Source organism: Lagopus leucura, unplaced genomic scaffold (genome assembly GCF_019238085.1).
Source record: "Lagopus leucura isolate 7727_CA_CO unplaced genomic scaffold, USGS_WTPT01 Super-Scaffold_100008, whole genome shotgun sequence".
Lineage (NCBI taxonomy): Eukaryota > Metazoa > Chordata > Aves > Galliformes > Phasianidae > Lagopus > Lagopus leucura.
The window spans coordinates 18099380-18121899 of NW_024962265.1; positions in this window are offsets into that span (position 1 = coordinate 18099380).

Here is a 22520-nt window from a genome sequence, read left to right on the forward strand (position 1 = left end):
TATTCACCTTCTAGCTCATTGAGGACACGTACTGTCTCATTGTTTTCTCAGTGTGCATTCCCAAGGTGTTGTAGCAAGCTACTTGGAAGGATAAAACTACAATTAGTTCCTGCTTTGGATTTAAACAAATAGTATTTCTCTGACAGCATTCAGGGTTCAGATCATACATATCTGTCCCTAGAATGATAACCTCAGTGGTTAAAATAACACCTGAAAATGCAATTGCAGTCTGTGTATTCTCTTAACAGAAGGCTCGAGGAGATGATGGGATGACACGCTGACAGTTCCATTCCTTTATACTAGCAGTTCCATTTTTTCAGACTAGCTGTGGAACTAAAACCTTTGCTTATGCTGCAGGAGATTGCAGGTTCCTATTTCTTAAGATTTTGTTCTGAATTGATCTGAAGTTCTTGAGACATTTCATGTTTTAAAAGACAGTCTTGAAGAATTTTCTTTTGCTGCAGAGTTCTAACAGACTTTATCTCATTGCTTCCAGAAATCCCACTGTGGAATGGATCATCCATCGTTTACATAGTTTGGGAATCTGTGTGTCTCATAATGCATAAGCACATGAGAAATACCTGAGCTACTTTTAAAAAGTTGCCTGATCTTTATGACATAGTACAGAACTCTGCAGAGGGCCCCATGAGCAACACAGTTATGCTAGTGGAGTGTTATGCTGCGTGCATTTTCTTACAATGGCTAAGTAGCTGGGGAGATTATTTTTCAGGCTGAATGCTTCCTTGACAGAACTATTTCCAGTTTTGGGTTAAATTCATTCCAAATGTAGACCTTTACGAATCCTTCCTGAAATCAAAATGTAGTCAGTGTCATCTGGCATGCTAAGGAATTCTCTCATCCATGAAACCCAAAGCACTTTAGAGATAACCACAGCTATGTGTTACATACATAACCCCCTACTGCTTTTATGCGACCTTGAGTTAGAGCAATTTAACTGACAGTGGTCTTCAGGGTCTCAAATAGCCATTAGTTATACAGCAGCCAGAAACATTAAGGTACTGTGAAAATTAAGCTATGTTCCTTTTATCTTTGGTAATTTTTCTTGAGTCAGTAATAGGATTGCAGCTGGTAGGAGCTATCCCAAAAGAGCTCCCCAGCCAGAGCAAGGTCAGCTGTTTCTGTGAATGTCTGAGCTGTCCTTTTAATAGTTCTTTTTCATTCATGTTTATTTATAGGAGAGAATCTTCTCAAATGTTCAGTAGGAGATGTCATATTAGTGTAAAATAGCAAAAAACATTAACTACTGCGAAAAAGCAATTGTGAAATGCATGGTCTGAATTATACACTGCCTATGAGGGAATTAAATGAAAGAAGGAAGCAAGTAAAGTGGTTTAGCAAACCAATACTTTTATCCATAAGACCCTTTAGGCATTGTGATGCTGCCAGTTCTTCATTGGGATGAAAGAGAGGAAAATCCCAAATCCTGAACAAGGAGTGACTCCACAATATAAAGTTTAAGTAGTAGAACACAGGCATTCAAATAAATCACAAAAGCCATTTCAAAAGCCTCTCTGATTACAGAGGAAAATAAAGAAGCAATTTGCCCTAGAGTCTTAACAAGCTCACTGTGTATAAGTAGAACAATTATCATTTACTCACCACCTTCATTTGCCATTTAGGCACAAAAGATGTCATGCTATTATACGCAACTTTGTTGATAAACAATAGTGAATGTTGTAGACACACCCAGTTCAATCCGTCATTGAACTTTTGACATTAGTACTCTCTTTGATTTGTTCAGTCTAGTGTTAACAAACACGGTTGGGATGACAACATACTGTAGCCAAATCATAGGCTTCAGATCACATGCAAATGTTTTGTTTGCAAATAAACACACAGGCCTTCCAATGAATAAAGGCCTGCATCACTGAGTTTCCCTCCAGGAAGCTGGCAAGACGTTGACAGGGATATGTGAACAGAGTCTTGTTTTTAAACACTTCTAACTGTTACTATTTACTTTAGAGTAAAATAACCACAATAGGTTTAAGAAGAGAGAACTACTAAATAATGCATACTATTTCTACAAGAATAACTATTGCAGTGCCCTGAGGTAGGTCTCCAAGTTAACTGAAAAGTTGAAGATACCATGAAAAATTTCTGTGAGTTTCTGTACATTTTGGGCTGAGCTACTGTGATGGCGGCTGAGGCCAAATGTTTTTGGAAGTCCCCAGACTATCTATGCCCTATCTGTTGCAGGGGGGTTGGAACGTGATGATCCTTGGGGTTCCTTCCAACCCAAGTCATTCTATGATCTAGATGTTTCTATACAGAAAGGATATACATTTCTATACAGGCTGCCTCCAGTCCTAGACAGGCACAGATTTGTGGAATGTAATTTTTTTTCCCCACCCCATCCTAGGTGGTATTTAATAGAAAAATTTTGACAGTATGGGAGAGAGAAGGGGGGACACATGCTCTAAGCATGCATTCCTTTTAACAAGATATTTCACAGACCAATAAGTTAATCTCCTCTTTTAGCAGGTTCTGACCAATGCCAGGCATATAAAAGAAATTGTTCACAAAAACTTCATATTGCAGAAGAATGTTTTGGTATCAAGTCCATTTTCTCTTAGATTTCTAGTGGTGAAATAATTAAAGAGTGAGGAACAAAGTTTATGAAACAAATGACTTTTGGAACTCATTTCAATTCTAAGCTGCTAACAGGTTTTGTAGAAAAATCCAAATTTTATTATACTGCTGATGCTTGACTCCAGCTCTTTACTACTTTGTCAACTGTCCATTTTTTATTCTTTCATGTAGCATACAATTACTGAATGCTAGCAATGGATATTTGGGGAACAGATAATGCATTCTGTTCTGATTAATATTCATAAAGGCATTTGACAATATGTTTCCAGACAAGATTAAATGAGTACTCAAGTGAATGCATCCAGCATAATGGAAATGATGCTAGAGAGTTCATGCAAACAATATTATGAATACATGGCTCAGGTCTATACAGGAAATGCTACATATGTAGTCTTTTGTTGTTGTTGTTTTGTTCTGTTTTGCTTTGCAGGTTAAAATTTATTCCCCAAATTAATATGGCAATGTTGAAAGAATAGGGTGAGCCAAAGGAATCTCCACCTTAAAAATCATTGTAGTAATAGTCACCATGTTTGGCATTTGGTTTTACCATGAAGAAGCGTAATTCAAAACACCGTGACTGTACTGAAAACTTACTCAGCAGGCTTTTTCCCACAGTATTTGTTCCAAAGACAAACTTCCTCTTCCCTATGGCTACTTTCACATCCCTCATATTCAGGGTGGATCTCACCAGTTTCAGCAAGTCAGCAACCTTCAGCATTCCCCTAATAAGCTGTAACTAGCTATCACAGGCTGAAGTATGCAGCCAAACATTCCTGTGGTTTTTCACCTATCAAGCAAAGACTGGGCCTTACTGGAGGCCTAAATTAGGGCAGAGTTTTTGTGGGTTTGTTTTTTTTTTTTTTTTACTTTATCAAGTCCTAACTCAGCAGTGTGCATTTACACAAATTCTTAATCATTACATTTTGTCGGGTGGATCTAGCAGATGTTCTCTCTTTTGGCACACTTGTGTGTTTATTCCATGTCTCAGGTACTGTGGGACAACAGCACAAGGCTTTCTGGCACAGATTGAGGTGATTATTGCCATAAAGAGGAAATTGCTTCCCAGACATCCATAGCCAAAAATCTGACCCTTTTAAAATGCTGATAACCTGTCCAGTTTTCCAGATGCTCAGGGCTGAGCAACAACTGTCATGATGCCCCAGCGTCCTTCTAGGATGAGACTGTGGGTATGCTTCATCCATCTGCGTGTCCTAGTTTTCTTCAGAGTTCTGGAATCATAGAATCATAGAATTGCTCAGGTTGGATAAGACCTTAAAAATCATCGAGTCCAACCATAACCTAATCAAACTACCCTAATTCTAACAACCCACCACTAAATCATGTCAATGGTTTTAAAACACATTCAGGGATGGTGACAACCACCACCCTGGGGAGCCTATTCCAGTGCTTAACAACCCTTTCTGTAAAAAAGGTTTTCCTGATATCCAACCCGAGCTTATCCTGGCACAACTTAAGGCCATTTGCCCTTGTCCTATCACCTATCACCAGTGAGAAGAGACCAACCCCGCTCTCACTGTAAGCACCTTTCAGGTATTGAAAAAGAGCAATAAGGTCTCCCCTCAGGCTCCTTTTCCCCAGACTGAACAGCCCCAGTTCCTTCAGTCTCTCCTCATAGGGCATATTCTCCAAGCCTTGTTGCCCGTCTTCGGACCTGCTCCAATACCTCCACGTCCTTTCTATACTGAGGTGCCCAAAACTGAACACAGTACTTGAGGTGAGGCCTCACCAACGCCGAGTACAGGGACAGGATTACTCACACACCATTCCTGATACAAGGCAGGATGCCATTGGCCTTCTTGGCTACCTGGACACACTGCTGGCTCATATTCAGTCAACTGTCCATCAGTACACCAAGGTCCATTTCCATCAGGAGGCTTTCCAAACACTCCTTCCCAAGCATGTAGGGTTGCCTGGGATTGTTGTGACCAAAACGCAGGACCCAACACTTGGCCCTGTTGAAACTCATACAGTTAACCTTGGCCCTCCGTAGTGCCCAGATCCCTCTGTAGTGAGCTGTGGTCAGGAAGAAAACTAGTACATTTTACTGGGTCTCCCAGCCCACTTCTGCAGTAAGTCAAGCTGCAATTTAGAGTCAAACAGAATCCCAAACCATAGCCTGAGCCATTAAAGATTGTGCAGAACTAAGTAAGTTATGTTTGTTTGTTTGTTTGTTTTTCCTAAGAAAATCCTCTCTAGTAAACTGTTTAACTGCCCCACCTTCAAAGTGACTAAAAAAGCCCTTGCTTCAAACTGTTTAATCTGGATAGAGTCAACAGAAACACTTAGAATAGATTCAAGTACATACTTGAAACAAGCAGCATCTTGGAGTTACTATGGAAGCAGTATCATGTAATCATCCATCCTTTTCATTGGTACCTAATTATTTTTTCATATCTTCTCTAGTTATTTATGGAAATACAGCTGAAATTCCTATTTTAAGAAAGAACCTTACTAAAAGCAGAATAGAGGAGACTTCTTTACAATACATTACACCATTACCTGCAGACTGTGGTTTCCTCTACCACACAAAATGAGTAGGGGTTAAAATATTCTGTATCGTATTTCATGGGAAGCCATAATTGGGAGTGCCTTATCCTCATGATTGATTGACAGCTGCTGATAGCCTTACTACAAGTCCCTTATAGTGGAGAGAATATATATGGAGAGTTTACAGTGAACCTGAAGGCAGAAATCCTTCCCCTGCCTCCTTCTCTTTTTCTTTTTTCCTTTATGTTATTTATTTTGCAGGATGAGGGACCATATTTGTGTCCAAGAAAGCAAATGAGAGCCTTTTGGTTGATTTTAATGATGTATATTGTGGTTTGCTGGAGATGTACAGGAAACTTTCAGCACTCTTTATTTTCTCTTTGAGTTATTGAGGGATTTTTAGTTAGTTAGTTAGTTAGTTTGTTTTTTAGCAGCTGTCATTAGAGCTCTGTTTTCAAAATATAAGTTGTTCTTTTCAAAATAGTCTGTTAGGTTTGGTTTACATTGGCATTTCTGGTATTTTGTCTGCAACATCTTTCTGAGGAGAAGAAAAGTCAAGACTTCAGATAAATATCAGATAAATATTCAGCTGAATACCTGGCCAAATAGATATAAATATTTTCTCTCTATGTTTTTATTTAACTACTAGGCAGAGAATATGATAATGTAGACCTTCTTTGGGCTTAGATCTTTCAAAGATTTTTCTAGAATGTTGAAGCTATGCCACAGTGCTCTGTAACTATTCATCTAAGGTTTATGAAGAAGTTCTTATTATGGAAATTATGTTTCCAACTTTTTTATTTTAACTATTCAATTTTCTTGCTGGCAATCTTTAACAGTTTTTGATTTTTTTTTAATTGTTATTTGTCTTTATGCTAATTTAGTAACAGTCCAAACAAAAAGAGCAGTAAGGAAACTTTGATGTAGCTAAAAGTTCTTCGAAAATTCAAAGCCTGATCTGAAATTGTAATTTGCATCACTAATGACTTTGATTTTGAATGTTTCTGCACATGTTCCTCAGATGTATACGTCTTGTAAAAGCATTTATGATTTCCAGAGAATAATTAAGTTGCGGACAAGTATATTTTTAAACAATAATTTTCTATTTTTATTTGAGGTGGTTACATATTTTTCATTACATAGTTAAGGCACACAAAATGTCCTTTCGACCTCTCATTAAATGAAGACATTATACACTCACAGACCAGATTTTGTTCTTTTTCATCTTAAATAGCAATCAACAGATGCAAAAATATTGGAAGGAGTCACTGTATGTTTTCCTGAGCCACTTTTGCACTGTTATTTGGTTGATGTTTAGTCAGTGTGTGCAATTATGTCATGGCCTATTCTTGTTAGCTTCACTGCTTTTTGATGGAAGAAGGTTTTTTTTTTTTTTTTTTTTATGGAAGAAGGTGTTTTCCTTCTTCCATAGAGAAAAAAATAAAAAAAACCAAACTTTCAAAAATTCTGTCTTAAAGAAAACTTTCTGTTGTCTAAGGGTAAGAGAAGATAGTAAGAAACAGAAGATAGATACCCTTCATCTGCAACACGATGCCACAAAATTTCCAGTGAACTGCTCTAGCACTCATCCCATCCAGGCTGTAGCTGACATTATAGAACTTGTCAATAAAAGAAAACCAAGTGAACAACATTAGAGAAAGTCTTATGGAATCTTGTGGAGAATCATAATTCTTCCTGCTAATGACCTCCCAATATGTTGTGATAAAGTATGTCATGGTCATGGTTAACCTCCAAACCAATCTATGTCTCCTTGGGAGTTCCTCACCTTGCTTTCCTACTTTAATAAATGCTGTGGCAGAGCAAATGCCCAACCTTTTTCCAAACTGCACTAAACAAGTGCAGCTGTTTATAAAATAACAGTAATTATTTTAAAGACACAACTTTAATACCATTCCTGTTCAGGTTATGAGTAAAGGAAAGGAAATGATGAGACAAACATCATTGTTAATGGATCTAGTAAATAATAGACACAAAGAAAATAAAAAGCATAAACGTTTTAAAAAAAATCAGATAATATATACACCAACACAGAAATTTGGTGTAATTTCTTTGTGTTTTTCACTAAAAATAAAAAGCAAAACTAAAATATATCATACTACATTTTCAGTTGGATTTATAATATTTTTAATTGTAAAGTTATCTCTTACATCTACACAAATGCAAGTGCACAGAATTAGTGACAGATGATAGTTCTATCCAATTACACCTTTAATAACAGGCTCTTTGTAAGGTCACAGTCACCCTTATGTGATTCTTTATTTTCAAGACAACTATTCAGAAAAATCTTTCCAAAACTGGAAGACACCTACAATGTAAGCGTGAAATATTAAGGTCAGTTAGAAGTTATGTGCATCACTTAAATTCAGTTTAAGTGCACTTGAGAGGACTGGATGTTCATGATGACTTCCTGCCCAAGGGTAACAACCTTTGCAAATAGTTGTTTGGTTTACTCCTTGTCTCAAAATAGCTGTAGTATAGTATAAAGGTGTCATCCAGTGTATGCAGGAAACTCAGCTCATGAATAATGCTCATCAACAAAAGAGCATATGTATGCACATACATACACAGAAACACGAGTCTGAACTTCATCTTGTTTGGGATGTTTTCATACTCTGCAATAAAAATTACAGTTTCAAAGGATTTCTGTGCTTTTTTGTTCTATGGGCAGATGATTTAAGCAGAGAAGCCTATAAATGAATTGTGGTGACCAACATTGGGCACCTTTTATTTACTTTCTGTTTATAAACTTTAATGTTTGTTTTCCATGTATTCTGCTGCATGAGATGATCACTAAGTACAATACTTCCTTTAAATCAGTGGCGGTGGCTGTGGTTTGGCTCTTCTTAATGATGTGAATTTATAGCTTGGTTGAAGACATTCCAAACTCTATAGCATGTTTTGCTTGTCTTACTTGGTTTTGTTTCCTTTTTTTTTTTTTTTTTTTTTTTTTTTTTCCCCATAAAATTACAGAATCATAGAGGTTGGAAGGGACCTCTGGATACTCTAGATATCACCTAGTACAATCTTGCTAAAGCAGGTTCCCAGAAGTAGGCTGTAGAGGAAAGCATCCAGGCAAATTATGAACATCTCTAGAGAAGGAGATTCTACAGCTCTGGGGAGCTTATTCCAATGTTGTCATCCTCAAAGTTAAGTCATTCCTCATGTTTAAATGGAATTCCCTATTTGTCAGTTTGTGCCCGTCGCCCCTTGTTCTGTTGCTGGGCACAGCTGAAAAGAACCTGGTACAATCTACTTGACACCCATTCTTTAGATATTTATAAGCACTTATTAGATCCCTCCTCTGTCCAACCCATTCTGAACAGCCCCAGATCTCTCAACCTTTCCTCCAGGCTCAAGACCCTAATTGTCTTTGTGTCCCTCTGCCGGACTCTCTACAGTAGTTCCCTATCTTTCTTGAACTAGGGAGCTCTGAACTGGACACTGTGCTCAAAATGTGGCCTCACCAGGGGCAGCATGGAAGAATCACTTCCCTCGGCCTGCTGACCATACTCTTTTCAAGGCACCCAGGGTATCATTGGCCCTCTTTGCCACCAAGTCACACTGCTGGTTCACAGTCAACCAGCTATCCATCAGCACACACTGGTCCTTGTGAGCAGAGCTTATTTCCAGCACATCAGCCCCTAACCTGTACTGACACATGTAGCGTGTCTTTCTTTTTTGTATGTGTGTGTATCTCTATAGAACTGATGTTGATTTTGAGTTCTGGCTTCAAAAATAGAAAACAGTAAAAGAAAACAAAAAAGAACAGACAAAGTTAATGTGGTTCGGTCTAAAAAAATAAGCAAAAAGCAAAAAAAAAGAAGTCATACTACAAAGCAAGATGCAACAGTCATTTGATTTGATGATCACCTTCTAATCTCTGTATTATGGGTTTCAATGGCTATGTCTGTGTCTATGCAAAATGGTAGTCGGAGAAGAGCAGCATTTTTTGAACATATATTCAGTCAGACAAATCTGCATTCTAGTCTTTGTAGCTGACAACATACTCTGACCTCCAAATCACCCTTCCTATCTGTCTGAAATCACCCCTAAATCATCTTTGTCAGAGCAATGCGTGACCTAATAGCAAGACAATGCTCTGTGGGATGGCTTTACATGTTCTAGCATAATTCTCAATTGTAGGGAGAGATGCTGCAATTTCATGGTTGATGCTTAGAGCTGTGTTGATGAAGAGCAAACAGTGTGAATTCTGATAGAAGACAATCTAACCCATGTGTAGGGAGATAGTGACTCAGAAATGTTCCGTGAAGGAGTCATCAGTATTCAAGTAGACTAAGATGGATTTGTATGATCATTTTTTCCATTGCTTTTTGTAAAAAGTAAAAAAAGTGACTTTTTAGTGAATGGCAAACGCGAGGTAATATAAGTGATGTCAGCTCATTTATTTGAGCGCTCTAAAAGAAATTGCAGGATATGCCTCTTCTTAGTAGAAAACCTTTTGAATGCCATCTGTAAACCCAAGTGCACCTGGTTCTTCTGTTAGTACTCAGAAGTACCAAATGCTAACTAAACTAACAAGTTTTAGGTACTCAGTAATTTGTGGCAACTCCAGAACCACGTCAAGTATTTCTGCTGTTTATATCATATGTGTGGTGAATTCAGTACATGAAAATGGGAACAAAAATATGCAAGCCATTAATCCAGATGCTTAAACTATGCTTAAGAGTTAGCCTTAATATTCTGGACATAAAGATGTGCCTAAGTCTGAGGTGCAGGGAAATGCTTTTCTCCGCTTAACATTCACACATTTGTAAACTTTTTTTTTCCCCCAGGAATTAGGAAATAAAAGACAGACTTTCTTCACCATACTTGATAAAACAAAGAAGAGGTTCATTCAGACTATGTCAACATCAGCAATGAATGCAGTGCAATGGGTCTGAACAGTGAAAAATATTCTGCGTAAGTCCTCAAATCTTAGCTAAATATGCTTAAGGATTTACTTTGGCCTGGCTGTTGTCTGGCCCTGAGTGCTAAGTGTCCATTAGTGGTGGCAACACACTGGTTATGCTCCTGGGTCTCTGGAAGCAGTCTAGTTTCATTGGAAAGAGTCCAGATTGTGTACTATGAGAGAACCTCATGATGTGGAGCAAAGTATGATGAGGGTGACTGAGAGATTTCACTTCACAACGCTGATCTTCTGATCTGAACTAAACAGGTAAGTAAGTGAATATCCCTGTGATTACCACGCTTGAGAGACTTATACTAGTTTTGTAGAACACTGGGAAACAAACAAAGAAAACAACATTAAAAAAAAAAATTATGTATATATATAAAATCCACTTCCTAGTTAAGTTCTTTTCATCCTTGCGGATCTCTTCAACCTCCTTGTGAACCCTGTGGATCCTTTCCAAATCAGGATATTTAATGATTCTGTTGAATCAATAAGCTATTTCGTTATCAGTGATTCACAGATTGCAGATTCCCCTGATTCACTAGAATTGTCTTTTCCCCATTGTTTGTATATAACTGACATTTATTTAACAAACATAGCCCCAAGTTTCACTTCACGGATGTATAATCTCATATTGTTTCCTTTTTGATTAAAGCAGCATAGTTACTCTGAAATAAATTTCATCAGAGGCCTAAGAATGTTCTTGTTGATGGACGTCTTGAAATTATATGTACATAGTTTTTAAGTGCATAAATAATCCTTTTCATGATTCTTCAGCTTTCTTTGCAAAAGTCTGTGCCAGAGATTACTACCTTGTGCACGTTCCCTAAGTTAGAACAAAATTACTGTTTGTTGCTGTACAGCATATTTCATAAACCAGCCAGTGTATTTGTGAACACTAGTTTTTCTGTCTCCAGTGGGGTTCAGAGAGACAGGGATAACACTGTTTCTGAACTAAGTAACCAGCAGCAGAGCACCTTTTCAAGGACACTTGTGCTTGGCTATATCCTGCTTTCGTAGTGGAACATTTTTTTCTTCACATGAGAATCAGTGGCATCTCAAAGACGTTTCAGAAGTTATGGTATGCATGCTTTAAATCCTAAAAGGGTAGCCTGTAAATTGCAATCCATAGCAAACTAAAATTCTCATAAATTGGCCTTGTTCTTGTTCTTCCTTTTTCACAGTTCTTTTATGGGTCTTTTTCAGGATGAGATCAACAGGGTCAAAGACTGGGAAAGCACTTAACTGGAAAGAAGTAAAGGGAAAACATTGTTCATTACATTCAACTTTATATCAGCACCTATGAGAAAAGGCAGCCAAACTAGTGAGGTAGAAATGTGAACTAAAAATGCTTTGTGTAAATCTACTGAGGATTGTTTTTCTCCCTTAAAAGGGTGCTACTTTCTAGCATCCACAAATACAGATCTTCTGTATTAACAAAATAAGACGATACTTCATTCTAGCATTTTGCAGCACTGTTTTTACAAGCCTTGCACTTCTCATTTAGTTGAAGTATCAGACACAATTTTAGTTTACCAGACAGACTTTTTCATTTTAACTTTTTAAAATATGTACTTTAGAAAGGAAATAAATGACATTTGTTCACAAAATATTACAGATTTAATTAAATTAAATGCCAAACGTATGTATTTATTTTGAAAAGGTTATAATTTTGTTAGTTTGCACTATATTAATGAGTTAGTACCATACTAAACCGAGTAATTTAAGTGTAAAATAATTTGTGTAACAGCACCTACAATTCTACTTGAGAAGATTTCAAGTATATTTACTGTTTTGGAACCTTCCTATCAGGAAATCAGTAGCAAGTTCTATCATCTCAGTGAATGCACAAAGATCGAAACACCCTGCTTTAGCAGGGATACATGAAATTTTATCTGAAAACAAAAATTAATTATTGGAGGTGCTGGTCTCGATTTCCTAGAAAGTTTAATTTATTTTTGTTCTTCACTTATAGGTACATAAGACTTGCCTGTGTGCATATGTAACTAAGGGAGGAGCTCTTGGCAATTTAGCACTCATCGTGTGACTACACTAGATATGCTAGATATAAGCATATGTTTAAAAATGTCAGTATGGAGTCCAGCGAGAAAATATGGATCTCTCAAATTCCTGGCAAATCTCTGTGCAGTATGGAAAGAAAAGTCAATCTCCAGCCATGAGCTAAAGCTCTGTGAATCAGAACATGTTAATTTATTAAAAGGGTAAAAAAATACACCCTTTATGGAGTACGTGACTGTACAATATATGATGGAATATGTTCAAAATTTCCCAAAAGTTCATCTGTTCTCTATGAAAAATGTGAAGAATATGTTGGTGGGGTTTTCTAGAAAAAGTAAGTATAGGTTTTAGCTTCAATCCAGAGGCCTACTCTCTGCAAAGAAAAGTGTGTGTATGACATATAGTCTAAAGCCTTTGCTATTTATTTATTCCTGGAATATTGATTGAGTTATCACCATTTGGCACATTGAGAAAACATAGCTTTCTCTAAGTACTGATTCTGTTCTTTTCACTAGCACAACTCAGGATATGTACTGACTGCTTGTGATATACTGTGATGTTAGGGGCTGGCACACCCACTGTGCTTTAATGTCTTCCAAAGGTATAAATACTAGATAGGTTTCTGTGTGATCAACTGAATGAGGAAGTATTTAATCATTATTTTATTCACCGTATAATTGACACATGAAGTCTGCAAAGAATTACTGTGAAGACTACTATTTCCTCTCATAGATTTTAATTCTTATTTAGAACAAAAGCATTAAAATTTTTCATAATAAAAAATGGAAAAAGAGTAGCTGAAGTTAGAGTTATAAGGACTACTAATCTACATGTTCTAGGGCTTAACTTATACAGGTGAAATCAGGAAAGAATTTTGAATCAGGAAAGAATCAGGAAAGAAAGAGCGTAGAAGTGTTCCAGTAAATGCTTTCTGAGAATCACAATTTTTCCTTGAAGCATATGAGACTGAATTCTAGGATGATGCAGGGCTAGATAGAGCATCTAGACACAATATGGGGTGACTAGTAGTTAAGAGTTCCCATCAGATGCTCATACATTATTGTAATATAGCTGACTAACTTCTATGAAATAAATGCTTTATAAATCAATACCTTATAAAACAAACACATAACTATAGGAAGATGGGTTTTCCACTAAAAAAACCCTTTAAATATGAATTGGTTATAAACATTTCTGTTCTCTTTCTTCTTGTGTTTGTCCAGACAGTGACATACATTTATTTCCATCCCTGACAGGTTCCATTGCAAAAACTGCCAATAATAATTATGCTGAGTTTGGCTGAATGCAAGCCATGACTTTATTCCCTTAGCTTTTCAGACTTTGACAGCACTATCAGTTCACAGCAGACCACCTGTTTGTTTTGCAGTGCCTGCCAAAACTCAAAAGTTTTAATGAGGAAGGGTGATGCTACTTAATATGTGTGTATATTTTTATAATATGCATAAATGAATACACATTTAACATACATGTTTCTTTCCACTGAGATACATAGATGATCAACTTGATCGCAAGGAGTATTTTTAAAATTTGTTTTCTTTTATTCATCTTGCTGACATTATTTAGCAGCAAGGTAAAGTGTAGAGAGAAAGAAGTGAGACAAACCCTTCCTCACAAGAATTACAAAGGACTTCAGTATCTCTCCTAGTTTCAAACTCACAGATCTCTGATGTAGATATTATATATCATGCAGCAATCCACAAACTGTATATTCTGAAGTCAATTGAGCTGTTATTTACAACAACTGTATTATTTTCACTGTGCATCGATTATAGGCAAACAAGCATACACACAACATCTTCATGAAAAAAAAGGTAGGAAACAGGATCCTTTTCTCTCAAACTGTTACAATCAAGATTATAACTGTTAGTTTTTTCCTAATATCAGCCAATGTTGTCCGCTGACTGAATCACATCTCATCCAAACATCAAATCTGCCTCTTTTCTCTCAAATGTTAACACGTGGCATTGCTCCTGCTGAGGATCTGGTCGAGTATGTGTTTCATACATGACTTAAGAGGGGAAGGCAAAGAGAATTCTAATCAACATTTCGGAGAGTCTTTATCCTAACACAAGACATTAAGTGCTGGATTTTCAGTGTTTCTGAGCAGTTCCATCTCCCATCTGAATTTGTTCTAGAGTTTGAAATGATGAGGACTGTCAAGTCAAAGAAATAAAAGGAAAACAGCAGAAAATAGGAAAAAGAAAAGGAAAGAGAAGATAACTATACTTTTATTACTATAAAACTAGTCAACAATCCAAATCACTTTTTACATTTGAGGTACAGATTCTCTATTATTCAGAAATCTCTTCCTAGAGGTTAAAAATAATACCAAAATTGTAAATTTTGGAAACAATAAATTTAAAAATTGGAAATTCGTTTCTGATTTTGCAATTCTTGTGGAAAGAGATGTGCCAAAGAATTATCTGTAAGCCTGAGGTAACACTGGGAATCAAATTTTAATTCCCAGGGCATTTCCTTTTCTCTGTAATAGAATCCCATATATTCTGAAAATCTCTGTGATTGAATAAGCAGGTTTTAATTAGATTTGAAACACCTGGAGCATATTTGTGGAAAGTGCAAAATTTTAGCAACACTGAGTGTCTTTTTCCAAGACATCAGAGGGGAGGAAGGAATCATCTGATCACCAAATTGATCATAGTAAGTATCTCAATAGTATTCTGACTGGTTCAAGAAATTCTAACATAGAAAACTTTTTACTTTTTTAACTCTATACTTTAAACCTATGTATCTTTTATCTACGTAATATTATTTGTACCTAGGAATTTTAAATTCTATTATAAGCAGAGCTATGTATATCGCTGAGCTGACAGTATCTTACCAGACAGTTTTCAGACCCTATATGTTAACTATCTAATTCTTTAACAGCATGCAGATCTTTAAAGTTTGTGGAGTAAGTATAGTTTAAATGGAGATAAGAAACCATGTCTTTCAGGATTTGCAGATGCCTTCCTCATTTTAATAATTCTATTTATTTTATTGCTATCCTTTCTGCCTTCTAAGAATTATCTACACGTGTAAAATAAGTTGGATATGAAACAAATTTTAACTTTTTAAATTATTAATTAGTTTAGTCTCTTTTGTTCTAGAATAATGCCCAAATAGAAGGCTCTAAACAGACCACTGAGAAGCAAATATTCTACAGTAGCTCTCTGAGAATAAACATGTATTAGACAGAATCTAAAAATAAGTTTGTAGAAAAGCCTATATATACTTGAAGTACCACAGTGAAATATATAAAACAGTACTGATAAAGCCAGGGACACATCATGTCAGAAAATGTATCCTGACAGGATAAATAAATACTAGGATTACCCTGGATGTTTCCACTCTGTACTCCAATATGTATTGTAGGCACATTCCCATGATGATCTTGGGGTAATCCTGCATTGTATGCTATTGCCTCATCTTCAGAAACAGTACTATTGTGATGTTAAGATTCATTAGTAAGTGTGAGATGCTCAGATGGTATTGTGATGAGGTAATAGAGCACGGATTATATCTATGTAGAAGCATTCGTTCATGCAAAAGCATTAATGAAGAATGATTTCATCTCATCAGCCTAACCAGATGGAGAACTAGCACAAGTTATTTTTAAGTTGAAGCTGCACTCTGGCACAAGTCAAATTCAGTAGAGCTGCACAGATTAATTTAACACTATATTTGGAAATCTTTCTTGAATCTCTGTTCACTACACTGACTGAGAAGATAAGCAAAGAGAAATACCTGGCACCAGCTCACAGTAAAGGCTATGAAAACATGGTTATTTTCTACTGTAAATGCAAAGGCACCATCAGCCTTTGGTCTCAGGTTTAATTGGCTGGAACACTGGCTAAACTGGTAATGAATCACAGAAATCTCCTCCAAATGCATATTATTGGAAAGTATGGGCAGTTATCCGTAATGATTAAAACAGTTTTCCAAGAAAATTTAAATTAAAATTGAGTCCCAAAACAGAGTACACTAAAACTTGTATGAAAAATATCAATTCTCATTTTGTTATGGTAGATAAAGAGAACATTGGACTAGAAAAACCATGTTGCATGTGTTGCTGACTATTCAGAAAATCAATATCAAATGATAATCATGTTAGAAAAAGCAAAGTACATCTAATAACATTTCTTCAGCACAAATTATTATGGTTATTTCTATAAAATTGATGAAACTGCTAAAACATGTCAAAGTAAACCAGATTGACCTTGAAAATATATCTAATGAGCTATGTATTACCCTTGGAAATGTATACTGTGACTACTAAAAAGTAATTTTCAGTGGAGTACATATGCCTCTGCAAATTGGGAAAGGCAACTATTTATTATAGAATATATTATATATTCATGGCTCTTATGACAATGTCTTTTAGAGATTTGAGATCCACTGACATATTAATTTCCATCGTAATTTACTAAGTGTATACAGTAGATCTCAAAGAAGTGCTACAGTATGCAGAAAATCATTATGACAGGCCTTTTATGGCATTTTGAGGTGTTACCTAGAAGTATGTTTACTAGTGGCGTAACACTTACCTTGGAACTTCATGGAAACACATGTTAATAACCTGCTGATGTGACTCCCATCTACAAGAAGGGCCGTAAGGAGGATCCGGGAAACTACAGGCCTGTCAGCCTGACATCAATGCCAGGGAAGGTCGTGGAACAAATCCTCCTGGGAGAGATCACACGGCTTGTGCGCAACGCCCACGGAATCAGGCCCAGCCAGCATGGGTTCATGAAAGGCAGGTCGTGTTTGACCAACCTCATCTCCTTCTACGACTGGGTGACCAGACTGGTAGATGAGGGAAAGGCAGTTGATGTAGTCTACCTAGACTTCAGCAAAGCCTTTGACATGGTCTCTCACAGTGTCCTTCTGCAGAAACTGGCTGCCCGTGGCTTGGACAGTTTTACCCTCTGTTGGATAAGGAACTGGCTGGAGGGCCATGCTCAGCGGGTGGTGGTCAATGGAGTGAAGTCTAGCTGGAGACTTGTTACAAGTGGTGTCCCCCAGGGGTCGGTGCTGGGACCCATCCTGTTTAATATCTTCATTGACTTAGGTGGAGGGATTGAGTGTACTCTGAGTAAGTTTGCAGATGACACCAAGTTGGGAGGATGTGTCGATCTGCCTGAGGGCAGGGAGGCCCTGCAGAGGGATGTAGATAAGCTGGATCACTGGGCAGAGGTGAATGGGATGAGGTTTAACAAGGCCAAGTGTCGGGTTCTGCACTTTGGCCACAACAACCCCATGCAGCGTTACAGGCTTGGGGATGAGTGGTTGGATGACTGTGAAGAGGAAAGGGACCTGGGGGTGTTGGTTGATGCTCGGCTGAACATGAGCTGACAGTGTGCCCAGGTGGCCAAGAGGGCCAACGGCATCCTGGTCTGCATTAGAAATAGTGTGGCCAGCAGGAGCAGGGAGGTGATCATCCCCCTGTACTCAGCACTGGTGAGGCTGCACCTCGAGTACTGTGTTCAGTTTTGGGCCCCTCACTACAAGAAAGACATTGAGGCCCTGGAACGTGTCCAGAGAAGGGCAACGAAACTGGTGAGGGGTCTGGAGCACAAGTCTTACGAGGAGCGGGTGAGGGAGCTGGGATTGTTCAGTCTGGAGAAGAGGAGGCTCAGGGGAGACCTCATTGCACTCTACAACTTCCTGAAGGGAGGCTGTGGTGCAAAAGGGTCTGGCCTCTTCTCCCAGGCAAATAGTAAGACCAGAGGAAATGGCCAGAAGTTATACCAGAGGAGGTTTAGGTTGGACATTAGGAGAAACTTTTTCTCTCAGAGGGTGGTCAGGCACTGGAATGGCTGCCCAGGGAGGTGATGGAGTCGCCGTCCCTGGTAGTGTTCAAGAGGCACCTGGATGTTGTACTGCGTGATATGGTTTCGCAGCTTGTGGTACTAATAGGAATGGGAGGGTGGTTGGACTAGATAATCTTGCAGGTCGTTTCCAACCTTGTGATTCTGTGATTCTGTGATTCTGTGAACCTATGTCAGTTTTTACATTCCATTATATTTTCAAATACTTGACTTCTACTGACTTCTGTGAGTAATGATTAAAATCTAAGGGTTATCTATGCTATGATTTTCCCATCAAGTAGCATAGTTTTATGTATACAGATTGAATGGTTTTATTAGAATTTTGTTGATAGGCATTTGTAAATTCTATATGACTGAAACATGAATATTCACAAAATTTATGTTTAAAAAAATGATGAATTTTCTATAGGAATAAATATTAGCAAGTGAATAAGAAGGAGAAAGACTTAGAAAAGTAATAATCCACCACATCCTGTTGAATTCTGATTAGTTTTAGATTTCTGAAGGTTTGTATATATTTAATTTTCAGAAACATGATAGTGTATTTAAAAATATTACATACTGAATAGTCCATCACAGAATCACAGAATCACAGAATGACCAGAAAGGGACCTCAAGGATCATGAATCTTCAACCTCGCTGCCACAGGCAGGGCCACCACCTTACACATTTAATACTAGACCAGGCTGCCCGGGGCCCCATCCAACCTGGCCTTGAACACCTCTGGGGACGGGGCATCCACAACCTCCCTGGGCAGCCTGTTCCAGCACCTCACCACTCTCCCTGTAAAGAACTTCCCCCTGACACCCAATCTAAATCTTCCCTCCCTCAACTTGAAACCCTTTCCCCTTGTCCTTCAGTTATCGACCCTTTCAAAGAGTTGATTCCCCTCCTGTTTGTAGGCTCCTTTAACGTACTGAAAGGCTCCAGGCTGAACAAGCCCAGCTCCCTCAGCGTGTCTTCATAGGGGAGGTGCTTCAGTCCCCTGATCATCTTTGTGGCTCTCCTCTGGACCCTCTCCAACAGCTCCCTGTCTTTCTTGTACTGGGTGCCCCAGACCTGAATGCCATAGTCCAGATGGGGGCTCACGAGGGCAGAGTAGAGAGGGACAATCACCTCCCTTCCCCTGCTGGCCATCCCTCTTCTGATGGATCCCAGGATACCATTTGCTTTCCAAGCTGCAAGAGCGCATTGCTGGCTCATGTTAAGTTTTTCATCTATCAGGACCCCCAGGTCCTTCTCCACAGGGCTGCTCTCAAGGACTGCTTCTTCCAGTCTGTACAGATGCCAGGGATTCCTCCGGCCCAAAAGCAAAACCTTGCAGTTTGCCATGTAGAACCTCATCAGGTTCACCCGGGCCCACCTTTCAAGTCTGTTGAGGTCCCTCTGAATGCCATCCCTTCCTTCCACCGTGTCAACTGCACCACTCAGCTTGGTGTCACCAGCAAACTTGCTGAAAGTGCACTTGATTTCATCGTCAGTGTCTATGTGTTATAGTAATGCTGTTAACAGCGCCTGAGGTATCTCAGTGGCAATTTATTGGACAATCTCCAAGGTCATAAATTAATATTTACTCTCTCCAATGAAATGGCTTGGAAAATGCTGAGGAATGAAAATACAGTGCCTGAGAGCTTCTTCAGCCAACTAAATACATCAAGAAGTCACAATAGAACAATGAATCAGACAGCCATGGCTTCAAAGATCTATTTTTTTTTCATCTAGCCTATGATGACATATACTCATATCCAGAGGGAGAAACAGACAAAGAGAAAAAGAGGATAAAAAGCAAAAAAAACCAAAACCACAATCTTCCTGAAGTGAGAGCACACATTCACCCTTACTCCTCCGTTGGCTAAAATTAATGGTTGATAAATTTTATTTGACAATAGACTCTATTTATCAACAATAATTCAAACAATGGGGCAAATTATATCAAAATATGTGCTAGAAGTTTTTGCTGTTTTAAGAAAAAATAAAAGAAACCTCAGTTACTCCTTTGATAGTTCCTTGATTTATCTTGATGAATTAAAATCTATTACTAGCAAAATTTTACAATTAACAAAAAAGTTGTTATTTCTTTTTGGTTTTGTGGCTGTGGCTTTTTTTTCCTTTTCCCTTTTTTTCCTTTTCTGTAAGTAAAGTGAAGAAATCAATAAGGTGAGTAAAATGTCTGTCTAAAGACTTAAAACACATTCTGCTATGAAGTACTTACTACCAGATAAAGAACAGTTCCTGTGAGGTATTTGACCATTTCAAGCTCACTGTTCTTTCTTTCAAATAAGATTATTTAGCTTACTATTAAATTGCTCACACTCCTACTTATTTACAATTTATACTAATTCACAATCTCCCAAACAGGGAGGATCCTTATGCCCAGCTGTAGATTTTGGACAGATCAAGGGCTAACCAGAAGAGGCAGATTAGCCATATCAGCCTGAGCAGCGCTTTTTCAAATGGCTGCAAGTCTGAAGAAAACATTCTTATTCATAATATTTACTAGTTTACTATTCCAGAGTTAGTTTTATGTCCCATTAATATTATGGGATTATATATTTTCTTTAATTATTTTCTTCATTAGTAGTAAGGATAGCATCTGAAATCAACCTTTTATACTAATTTTCATCCAAGTTAATATAGTAACAGAGAGATAGAGGACAAGACTGTTTTTCATACAAGTCTCTTTATACTCGTTGTTCCTTGCGCATTTTCTGTGCGAGACCTGCTACTACATTTTGATTATGCATTTCTGAGACTTAATGAACACCATGCTGAAAGTCATGCAGGAAACTTATGGCAGAGCCAGGGGTCCTGATATTACAAATTTTAGTCCAGTGGTTTGGCTGCCCTTTCAGCTCATCAGTCAAAAGCATAGCAGTCTTTGTCCTAGTTTCAGATTGACAGGAAGACACTTAGCTGAAATATGTTAAAGTACCACTTTTTGCAGTGATTGATGTTTTCCGGAAAGATGTGCATTATTCCTATATATCATTATAATACATGGTTAATAAATTCTCAATGTGCAGATGATGTTCAGTCACTTGCCAGTCCATCTGTGGTCTACACATGGAGACAAGTGCTAACCAGAACAGATGCCCCTGGAAATATGTCTCTAAACACACATATGCTACATGGGCTTCCATAAAAGTGTTGAGTTTTAAAATCTGTGTCTTTTCCAGTATCACCATGTTGTTGTATGTTTCAGTCTAGACCATAATGTCTTTGATTTTCTTTGTTCATACCAAGATAAACTTCATCTGCCTGATCAGTGGAGCAAAGTTATCCAAGACATATTTTACTTTTCTTTTTTTCCTTTGGCCTATAAGGAAAATAACTCTCGGACTTATACATACAGGCCTCCAAAAGGCACAAACAAAAGCAATATATTTCTTCTCTTCATCTTTTTACAGCGATCATTAGGGCTGAATTTTAAGGAACAAGTAATAAACACAAGGTTATATACTGTATCTCATGTTAGCTGATGGAATTAGAATAAGCATATTATTTTAGGAACCTAATATTAGAAACTAGTGTGGCTGGGTTCACTTACATACTCAGTGCTACATAAGATCTCTCTGAAGGAATCACGCTTTCTGCTGAGCAGTTGAGGACATTCAAGTAAAAAAGTGCCTAAATTTTGTCCTCTGTATCACTAAACGCTTAAATATTTATCTATATGTCACATCTTGTGAAGCTCAGTGCCAAGACCTATATGCTGGCTTTCATTTTGCTGTTACATTTTAGGAGTTTCTTGCAGTTCTTGTCATTCGGGACTAGCTGGGGAGTGGGACAAAGTACTGTTTCTTCAGTGCTACATTAAATCCAGTAAGAAGCACTGCTTTGCAGAGACAACTAGCTGAGCTACTCATTCTTTCTACTTTCAAGCAAATTCAGAATTATTTGGATATTCAGAACTAATATAAGCATGATTTGTTAATTCAAGAAAAGTCAGATACATCACAGAGTCACAAAATTTTGGAGGTTGGAAGGAACCACAAGAGACCATTGAGTACAACTCCCTGCTAAAGCAGGTACAATACAGTAGGTCACACAGGTGGGTGCCCAGGAAGTTTTCTAGTATTTCCATAGAAGTAGACTCCATAACCTTTCTGGACAACCTGTTCCAGTGCTCTGTCACCCTCACTTGTAAAGTTCTTCTGCATGTTTATATGGAATTTCCTGTGTTCAAATTCCAGGCTATTTCCTTGTCCTATTGCTACACACTACCGAGAAAAGCTGGGCCTCATCCATTTGCCTCTCTTTAGATATTTATAAACACTGATCAGATCCCTCTCAGTCTTCTTTTCCCCAGGCTGAACAGACACAGACACTTAACCTTCCCTGATAAGGGAGTTGATACAGGCCTTGTCATCTTTGTGCTTTTCTACTGGACACCTTCTAGGAGATTCCAGTCTTTTTTGAGCTGGGAAACCCGAACTGGACACCGTAGTCTAAATGTGGCCTCACCAGAGCAGAGAGAGAGGATAACCTCCCTTGACCTGCTGACCGTGCTCTTTTTAATGCACCCCAAGATACCATTGGCCTTTGTGGCCACCAGGGCACACTGCTGGCTCATGGCTAACCTGTTGTCCACCAACACACAC